This window comes from Chiloscyllium punctatum, chromosome 6, assembly GCF_047496795.1.
Source record: "Chiloscyllium punctatum isolate Juve2018m chromosome 6, sChiPun1.3, whole genome shotgun sequence".
In the NCBI taxonomy this organism is placed as follows: Eukaryota; Metazoa; Chordata; class Chondrichthyes; order Orectolobiformes; family Hemiscylliidae; genus Chiloscyllium; species Chiloscyllium punctatum.
This window is the reverse complement of record NC_092744.1, coordinates 112928133-112937779: the sequence shown is the minus strand read 5'-3', so window position 1 is coordinate 112937779 and position 9647 is coordinate 112928133. Positions and strand designations below refer to the sequence as shown.

Here is a 9647-nt window from a genome sequence, read left to right as displayed (position 1 = left end):
ATCAACGAGTTACGTTCTGGAACACAATGTCTGAGAGTGTGGGATTGTTCGGATTAATCCAGGGATTAGGGTCTAGAACACAGTGTCCGAGAATGTTTGGGATAAACCGGATTAATCCAGGACGTAGGTTCTGGAATGCGGTGTCTGCGAGTGTGGGTGTGCTGGATTAATCCAATGGTTAGGTTTGAGAAGACAGTGCCTGAGAGAGTGGGATAGGTTGGATTAATCCAGGGTTTAGTGTCTGGAATACAGTGTCAGAGAATGTGGGGTTGGCCGGGTTAATCCAGTGGTTAGGGTCTGGAATACAGTGTCTGAGAGAGTGGGATAGGTTGGATTAATCCAGAGTTTAGTGTCTGGAATACAGTGTCAGAGAATGTGGGGTTGGCCGGGTTAATCCAGTGGTTAGGGTCTGGAATACAGTGTCTGAGAAGTGGGATAGGCCGGATTAATCCAGGCGTTAGGGTCTGGAACTATGAGAAACAAAGCTCACACACTTCAATAATTGCAGTCCGAGACAAAATCTGAATCAGTAGTGTCCTTTATTTTACTCTTGCAAGAGGGTGTGATGTCCAGTGTCTACAAGGCAAGGGACATACACACCCCAAATTCAATTCATACACAATATTTATATAATTTGGTTTCTTTTGTTTTTCATTGCTCCTCCCCTGTTTACATCGTCCACTTCCCTAAGACCGACCCCCATTACCCCTGTTTATCTCTTGCCTTATCCGGCCTTGTCTGTGACAAAATGCTTATTTCTGGCCTCACAAGGCCATTTGACCTCATCCTGCTGTAGGTCATTGTTCGGCATATTCTTTCTTCACCATTATCTACTCCCTCCATCTGTACCTTCCCCTGATCCCTATGACCCTTTTAATTGGGGTTTGTTCCTGTGTCTCTGTAAAAGTGGGAAACAGATGTTTATATCTCCTGTTTGTACAGGCGTATCTAGCTGAACTTCCTCCCCTCACAGCATCTTATCTATTCGCCTGTAATATCTACCATTGTTTTGCAGTCACATTTCATTCTTGCATACAATTTTAGCTAATACAAAAACAATTATGTATTTCCTCCACATCGTTTCCATTCTTGTTGACTCAGCTCTTGGCTAAAACAATTACACACTGGTGTGAGTTTTTTTTGCCTTGTACAAGTAAATGGAATTGCAGAAGTAACACTAGTTTTCCCACATCCCACAATTTCCCCATTTTCTTTAATTACCATTTGTTACCTTCTGCAATTTTTCTTTTCAGCATCGCCCCCGAAATTCACAAGCATCATTCCGGAGATTTCATCCATCTTGGTCTCACTCATCCCCTCATTATTTAGTCGATAAAGTTCCCCTGCCTGATTCCCTTTTAGGGGCATCTGTTTCATTAAGGCTGTCTCGATCAGTCTTTGGGTGAGTCCTCGTATACAGGGTATGATACAACAGCCAGTGGCTACCAACACCCTGGCTACTACTGTCAGGGAAGGAAGGATTGAAACCACCACCCCCCTTCCATTTTCCAAACCAGGATTCAAGCCATCCCGTGAGAGATGTGTCTACTCCCGAATTCTCAGCCTGTTCATCTGCTAAGGGAGTCAATCCCCTTAAGGCCCGAGTGATTGAACCATCAGGTGCAGTGTTATTAGGAATAAAGGTACACCAGCTTCCTCCTAACATCACACACACACCCCCTTTTCCCGCTAGAATCATCTCAAGGGCCATTCTATTTTCCCATGCCATCCCACTTGTCACATCAAGCTGGTCTGATATTCCTTTAACCACATCTCTTGTATAATTTATAAATCACTGTTGATTATAGAAAATGTAATTTATCCAATCTATATTTTTATTAATTGTTACCCACCAGAAGAGAGCTGACTCAAAGACTGCTGCAATCTGGTTACGAGCCTTGAATTCATCAGGTACCCCCCCGCCCCAGGGACTCCTACAGAATCGAGACAAATCCTGTCATTGAAAGAAGTGTCTAACAGTGATCTCTTACCCCTTCTCTTTTTCCCTACTAGCTTTTCCTTCTCAAATGCCAGGGTAAATGGAATTGCCAACTGTACAATTCCACATATCCCTCTCCAATCCAGAGGGAGGGTGGGTCTCTATATTTTGCCTCCACAGTCCCACCACAGATCCACTCGGGGAACCTTCAGTGCTGAGTAGTTCCCTCCCTTCTCCGTTTCAGTAACATCCTTAATCTCTGTACATAATTTCAGCTCCCCCCAAGTCTCCAGACCGATTTGTACCTCGTCTACACACACACCACGTGTGATTTCTGACTGTGGCTGGAAACGTGGGGGGGGTGGGGGTTTTGAGTCTTTCTTCTCCAAGGGAGGGAACATCAGAGATAGGGAGGTACAGTTCCGATCATTCCATGCAGTCTCATCCTGATACAGGGCTATCATACATTCCATGCCCTTCCTGTCTCCCTTCCACCCGAGCGGAAAGGGAACCACCTGGGTCACTGTCCGACCAGAGGCACATACATAACAATTGGTCTTGTTCAGACTTTTTACAGGATACTTTACCCATTCAACCCCGTACCCAGTTTCTATTTCGATGGTCTGTTTTAAGTCCTTTTCCTGTGTAATTTTTACTACTTTAGGGTCATTGGGAGGGGTGACGCAGTAGTTCTGCCCGTTTTCCCTGTCCTACGCTAATTCAAAAACAACAGCCCAAGAAATCCTTCCCATTTGCTTTCATTTCTATCCCAAATGTTTCATTTAATTGTATCTCATAGGTGCCCCCCCTACCCCCCACCCCCAGAATTGCTCTGTGCCATGTGTTTTTTTTTATCATTAAGTATATTGGGTTACACTTTTTATCAGGACAATCGAGAGCTGGTCGGACGGGGGCCCGGTGTACTGTGACGAGACCATTATACCAAGTACCATCCCCAAGGCCATCCCCATAGGATTAAGATGTATCTCAGAGCTGTGGGACTGTGTCTGATTATCTACATCCCCACAATTTAAGCTGCATACATCAGCGTCTATTACTTGTGGATTATCAGACTCAGGGACTGTTAATAATACATATGAAAATGGTGTTTGACAAAATCCCAATACGAAGAGAGCTAGCATCATAACTCTAAGCATCTCCAGCATTCTAAACATGATGGGGAAGCACAAAACGACTTAATATACAATCTTACAGAAATAATCCCGCGCTCGTGTCACCACTGTATAATCAGTTACTCAAAGTCTCTTTAGTCTGAGTTTCAGTGGGTCTTGCGTTGATTTGACTGTCCAGACTTCTTCCTCAACTGCAGCTTCCACTGGCCCTTTGATCCGAGTGTAGTGAGTCCAGCCTTTCCCCCACCATCCTTATTAACGTTTCGGTCGTCAAAAGAGCCTGGTACGGCCCTTCCCAGTCCGGCTGTAATTTAGTCTCTGTCCATGATTTTACTGAGACCCAATCTCCCGGCCGGATGGGATGAACGGTGAATTCAAGGGGTGGAGTCTGTGCCAATAAACCCTGTTCCCTGAGGAAAGACAAAGAGGAGGACAAACCCAGTATATACTTCTTTAAGAACAAGTCTTTAGTTTTGGGAAGTGGTAATTCCTCATTTGTTCCCAGATAAGGTAATCCAAATAAGATTTCATAGGGGGATAGTCCCAAATCTTTCCTTGGGGCTGTTCGTACTCACTAGAGAGTTATAGGTAAACATTTGGTCCAAGGGAGTCTGGTTTCTATTATCAATTTGGAGAGCTGTCATTTGAGTGTTTGGTTCATTCTCTCAACCCTTCCTGATGATGGCGGGTGCCATTGAGTATGGAACTCCCAGGAAATTCCCAACCCTTTCATTACCCCCTGTGACACTTTAGAGGTAAAATAAGTTCCTTGGTCAGAATCTATATGGTTCACTAGCCCATATCGGGGAATTATGTTCTCTAATATTGTTTTAGACACCCCACTCGCAGTGGCAGTAGCTCGGGAGTATGCTTCAACCCAACCAGATCGATGATCTACTATAACCAACATATACTTTAGTCTCCCTACTCTGTGGAGTTCAGTATAATCTACTTGTATACTTTGGAATAGTCTCAATCCTGGGTCTCTTCCTCCTGGGGTCTGTTTTCTCAAGACTTTCTGATTTACCTTTCTGCATATTATACATCCCTCACATATTTGTTTAACAATTGTATACATTCCTTTACATCCATATTCCCTAAGAACTAAATCACACATTGCTTGTACTCCCCAATGGCTGCCTCGATGTAGGACAGCCATAATCTCTCGAATCATCATTTTGTTTAACATTTCCCTTCCATCAGGTAACCTCCAATGCCCATCTGCTGTTTTTACAGCCCCTAAATCTCTCAATTATTTTCCTCTCTTTCAGTAAATATAGGAGCTTCCCTCGGACCTGGGACAGTAGGTATTAGGGAATGGATCACCACTTCTTGTGGGTTCAGGGCTGCTTCCTTAGCCACTTCATCGGCTAATCTATTCCCCCTAACTTCAGGTTCATTTCCTTTCTGATGACCATTTCCATGCACTACTGCTATTTCTCGGGGGAGTAATAGGGACTCCAAGACCCGTTTAATCAACTCCTCGTGTACTAATTCTTTCCCCCGGGTATTGATCAGTCCTCTTTCCTGCCATATCTTTCCGAACGTGCCAACACCAAATACATATTTAGAGTCAGTGTATACTGTTCCCTCTTTATTTTCTAACGCCCTAAGGGCTCTTTCCAATGCATAGAGTTCGCAGGTCTGAGCTGACCACCCATTTGGCAACCTTCCTGCCTCCACCACACTACCTTCCATCCCGTCTACGACTGCATACCCATTATGTCTTTTCCCTTCAGTCACCCGGGATGATCTGTCTATAAATTGTGGGGCTCCTGCATGAAGTGGAACATCTCTCAGGTCCATGCGGACCTTAGTTTGGTATTCTATAATGTCAAGGCAGTCGTGCCCTGGATTCTAAGGAGATTCTCCTTCCCCTTTCCAAAGAAAGGCAGCTGGATTTAAAGAATTGTCCGTGACCAACACTAGATCATCCTTTTCTATTAATATTGCCTCATATTTCAGAATCCGCGAGTCTGCCAACCATCGCCCAGCTTTTTTGTTTAGGATCGTTCTCACTTGGTGTGGGGTGCTTACTATTAGGGCTCCCCCAAATGTAAGCTTCCTGCTTTCCTCCAACAACAGTGCAGTGGCAGCCACAGCCTGCACACACTCAGGCCACCCCCGGGATACTGGATCCAATAGCTTCGAAAGATATGCTCCTGGTTTTCTCATTCCTCCCCACCTCTGGGTCAATACTCCCAGAGCCGCTCCCTTATCTACGGTAACAAAGAGGTGGAAAGGTTTATCTAGAGAAGGTAAGGCTGACTCGGGGGCATGGATCAGATCTCTTTTGAGTTCCTCAACTCGTTCTTTTTCCCGATCATCCCAACTTAGACATTTTGGTTCCCCCTCTAATAGTTTGAGATATAATTTCTTAGTCTTCTGTCCATAGGAATCAATCCACAATCTGCAATATCCCGTTAGACCCAAAAATGTATGTAACTCCCGTTAAGTCCTGGGCAGTGGCATTCCCACTATTCCCTCTATCTGTTCCGGGCTTATCTTTCGCTTTCCCTCACTAACTAAATGTCCCAAGTATTTCACTTCTCAGTCCACATATTGTAGTTTGTTCTTAGATACCCTCAGTCCCTGCTGACCCAGGAAATTCAATAATTTGTTAGTGGCTTCTACTACTCTTTCTCTTCTTTTTCCTGTTACTAAGAGGTCGTCTACATCCTGCAACAGGGTAGTCCCCTTGGGGCTGCTAAATTTCTCTAATATTTGTTCGAACAGCTATCTAAATAAACTCAGGGAGACCGTAAACTCCTGGGGGTGCACAGCCCACCGGTATTGCTGTTTCCGTCCTGTCTTGGGATCTTCCCACTCAAAGGTAAACAAATTCCTCCTTTCCTCCGCCAAGAGACCAGCCCAAAAGGCATCCTTTAAATCTATCACACTAAACCATTTGTGACTATTATCTTTCCACAATAATAGCATCCTGCCTGTGGAGACCTCCATCTCTGTCCCTGTCGCTCGAACCCTCTATCAAATGGTCCCCCTTGTCCTCTCCCTCGCCCCCTTGTCCTCTCCCTCTCACTCTCCCTCTCCGCCTTGTCCGCTCCCTCTCCCTCTTGTCCTCTCCCTCTCCCTCTCCCCCTTGTCCTCTCCCTCTCCATCTCCCCCTTGTCCTCTCCCTCTCCCTCTCCCCCTTGTCCTCTCCCTCTCCCCCTTGTCCTCTCCCTCTCCCTCTCCCCCTTGTCCTCTCCCTCTCCCCCTTGTCCTCTCCCTCTCCCCCTTGTCCTCTCCCTCGCCCCCTTGTCCTCTCCCTCTCCCTCTCCCCCTTGTCCTCTCCCTCTCCCCCTTGTCCTCTCCCTCTCCCTCTCCCTCTCCCCCTTGTCCTCTCCCTCTCCCCCTTGTCCTCTCCCTCTCCCTCTCCCTCTCCCCCTTGTCCTCTCCCTCTCCCTCTTGTCCTCTCCCTCTCCCTCTCCCCCTTGTCCTCTCCCTCACCCTCTCCCCCTTGCCCTCTCCCTCTCCCTCTCCCCCTTGTCCTCTCCCTCTCCCTCTCCCCCTTGCCCTCTCCCTCTCCCTCTCCCTCTTGTCCTCTCCCTCTCCCTCTCCCCCTTGTCCTCTCCCTCTCCCTCTCCCCTTGTCCTCTCCCTCTCCCTCTTGCCCTATCCCTCTCCCTCTTGCCCTCTCCCTCTCCCTCTTGCCCTCTCACTCTCCCCCTTGTCCTCTCCCTCTCCCTCTTGCCCTCTCCCTCTCCCTCTTGCCCTCTCCCTCTCCCTCTTGCCCTCTCCCTCTCCCTCTTGTCCTCTCCCTCTCCCCCTTGTCCTCTCCCTCTCCCCCTTGTCCTCTCCCTCTCCCTCTCCCCCTTGTCCTCTCCCTCTCCCTCTCCCTCTCCCTCTTGTCCTCTCCCTCTCCCTCTTGTCCTCTCCCTCTCCCTCTCCCCCTTGTCCTCTCCCTCTCCCTCTCCCCCTTGTCCTCTCCCCCTTGTCCTCTCCCTCTCCCTCTCCCTCTCCCCCTTGTCCTCTCCCTCTCCCTCTTGTCCTCTCCCTCTCCCCCTTGTCCTCTCCCTCTCCCTCTCCCCCTTGTCCTCTCCCTCTCCCCCTTGTCCTCTCCCTCTCCCTCTCCCCCTTGTCCTCTCCCTCTCCCTCTCCCTCTTTTCCTCTCCCTCTCCCTCTCACCCTTGTCCTCTCCCTCTTGTCCTCTCCCTCTCCCTCTCCCCCTTGTCCTCTCCCTCGCCCTCTTGTCCTCTCCCTCTCCCTCTCCCCCTTGTCCTCTCCCTCTCCCTCTCCCCCTTGTCCTCTCCCTCTCCCTCTCCCCCTTGTCCTCTCCCTCTCCCTCTCCCTCTTGTCCTCTCCCTCTCCCTCTCCCCCTTGTCCTCTCCCTCTCCCCCTTGTCCTCTCCCTCTCCCCCTTGTCCACTCCCTCTCCCTCTTGCCCTCTCCCTCTCCCTCTTGCCCTCTCCCTCTCCCTCTTGTCCTCTCCCTCTCCCTCTTGTCCTCTCCCTCTCCCCCTTGTCCTCTCCCTCTACCCCTTGTCCTCTCCCTCTCCCTCTCCCCCTTGTCCTCTCCCTCTCACTCTCCCTCTCCCTCTTGTCCTCTCCCTCTCCCTCTCCCTCTTGTCCTCTCCCTCTACCTCTCCCCCTTGTCCTCTCTTTCTCCCTCTCCCCCTTGTCCTCTCCCTCTCCCTCTTGTCCTCTCCCTCTCCCCCTTGTCCTCTCCCTCTCCCTCTCCCCCTTGTCCTCTCCCTCTCCCCCTTGTCCTCTCCCTCTCCCCCTTGTCCTCTCCCTCTCCCCCTTGTCCTCTCCCTCTCCCTCTCCCCCTTGTCCTCTCCCTCTCCCTCTCCCTCTTGTACTCTCCCTCTCCCTCTCCCCCTTGTCCTCTCCCTCTCCTTCTCCCTCTCCCCCTTGTCCTCTCCCTCTCCCCCTTGTCCTCTCCCTCTCCCTCTTGTCCTCTCCCTCTCCCTCTTGTCCTCTCCCTCTCCCCCTTGTCCTCTCCCTCTCCCCCTCGTCCTCTCCCTCTCCCTCTCCCCCTTGTCCTATCCCTCTCCCTCTCCCCCTTGTCCTCTCCCTCTCCGTCTCCCTCTCCCCCTTGTCCTCTCCCTCTTGTCCTCTCCCTCTCCCCCTTGTCCTCTCCCTCTCCCCTTGTCCTCTCCCTCTCCCTCTCCCCCTTGTCCTCTCCCTCTCCCTCTCCCCCTTGTCCTCTCCCTCTCCCTCTCCCCCTTGTCCTCTCCCCCTTGTCCTCTCCCTCTCCCTCTCCCTCTCCCCCTTGTCTTCTCCCTCTCCCTCTCCCCCTCTCCCTCTCCCCCTTGTCCTCTCCCTCTCCCCCTTGTCCTCTCCCTCTCCCTCTTGTCCTCACCCTCTCCCTCTCCCTCTCCCCATTGTCCTCTCCCTCTCCCTCTCCCCCTTGTCCTCTCCCTCTCCCTCTCCCCCTTGTCCTCTCCCTCTCCCTCTCCCCCTTGTCCTCTCCCTCTCCCTCTCCCCCTTGTCCTCTCCCTCTCCCTCTCCCCCTTGTCCTCTCCCCCTCCCTCTCCCCCTTGTCCTCTCCCTCTCCCCCTTGTCCTCTCCCTCTCCCCCTTGTCCTCTCCCTCTCCCCCTTGTCCTCTCCCTCTCCCTATCCCTCTCCCGCTTGTCCTCTCCCTCTCCCTCTTCCCCTTGTCCTCTCCCTCTCCCCCTCTCCATCTCCCTCTCCCCCTTGTCCTCTCCCTCTCCCTCTCCCTCTCCCCCTTGTCCTCTCCCTCTCCCTCTCCCCCTTGTCCTCTCCCTCTCCCTCTCCCTCTCCCTCTCCCCCTTGTCCTCTCCCTCTCCCCCTTGTCCTCTCCCTCTCCCTCTCCCTCTCCCCCTTGTCCTCTCCCTCTCCCTCATACCCTCTCCCTCTCCCTCTCCCCTTGTCCTCTCCCTCTCCCTCTCCCCCTTGTCCTCTCCCTCTCCCTCTCCTCCTTGTCCTCTCCCTCTCCCTCTCCCTCTCCCCCTTGTCCTCTCCCTCTCCCACTCCCTCTCCCTCTCCCCCTCTCCCTCTCCCCCTTGTCCTCTCCCTCTCCCTCTCCCCCTGGTCCTCTCCCTCTCCCCCTTGTCCTCTCCGTCTCCCTCTCCCCCTTGTCGTCTCCCTCTCCCCCTTGACCTCTCCCTCTCCCCCTTGTCCTCTCCCTCTCCCCCTTGTCCTCTCCCTCTCCCCCTTGTCCTCTCCCTCTCCCCCTTGTCCTCTCCCTCTCCCCCTTGTCCTCTCCCTCTCCCTCTCCCCCTTGTCCTCTCCCTCTCCCCCTTGTCCTCTCCCTCTCCCTCTTGCCCTCTCCCTCTCCCTCTTGCCCTCTCCCTCTCCCTCTTGTCCTCTCCCTCTCCCTCTTGTCCTCTCCCTCTCCCCCTTGTCCTCTCCCTCTACCCCTTGTCCTCTCCCTCTCCCCCTTGTCCTCTCCCTCTCCCTCTCCCCCTTGTCCTCTCCCTCTCCCTCTCCCTCTCCCTCTTGTCCTCTCCCTCTCCCTCTCCCCCTTGTCCTCTCCCTCTCCCTCTCCCCCTTGTCCTCTCCCTCTCCCTCTCCCCCTTGTCCTCTCCCTCTCCCTCACCCCCTTGTCCTCTCCCTCTCCCTCTCCCTCTTGTCCTCTCCCTCTCCCTCTCCCCCTTGTCCTCTCCCTCTC

General features: G+C 51.9%; 1 long non-coding RNA gene across 1 annotated transcript in view; it reads right to left on the bottom strand.

The window, feature by feature from the left end:
• Window positions 1–2779: 2779 nt before the first annotated feature.
• The window catches only part of LOC140478543 (uncharacterized), a 39105-nt gene continuing 32237 nt past the window's right edge, over window positions 2780–9647 (bottom strand). Inside the window, exon 3 of the long non-coding RNA XR_011960801.1 lies at window positions 2780–3482. This is a non-coding gene — a long non-coding RNA (uncharacterized lncRNA). The remainder of the gene's footprint in view (window positions 3483–9647) is intronic.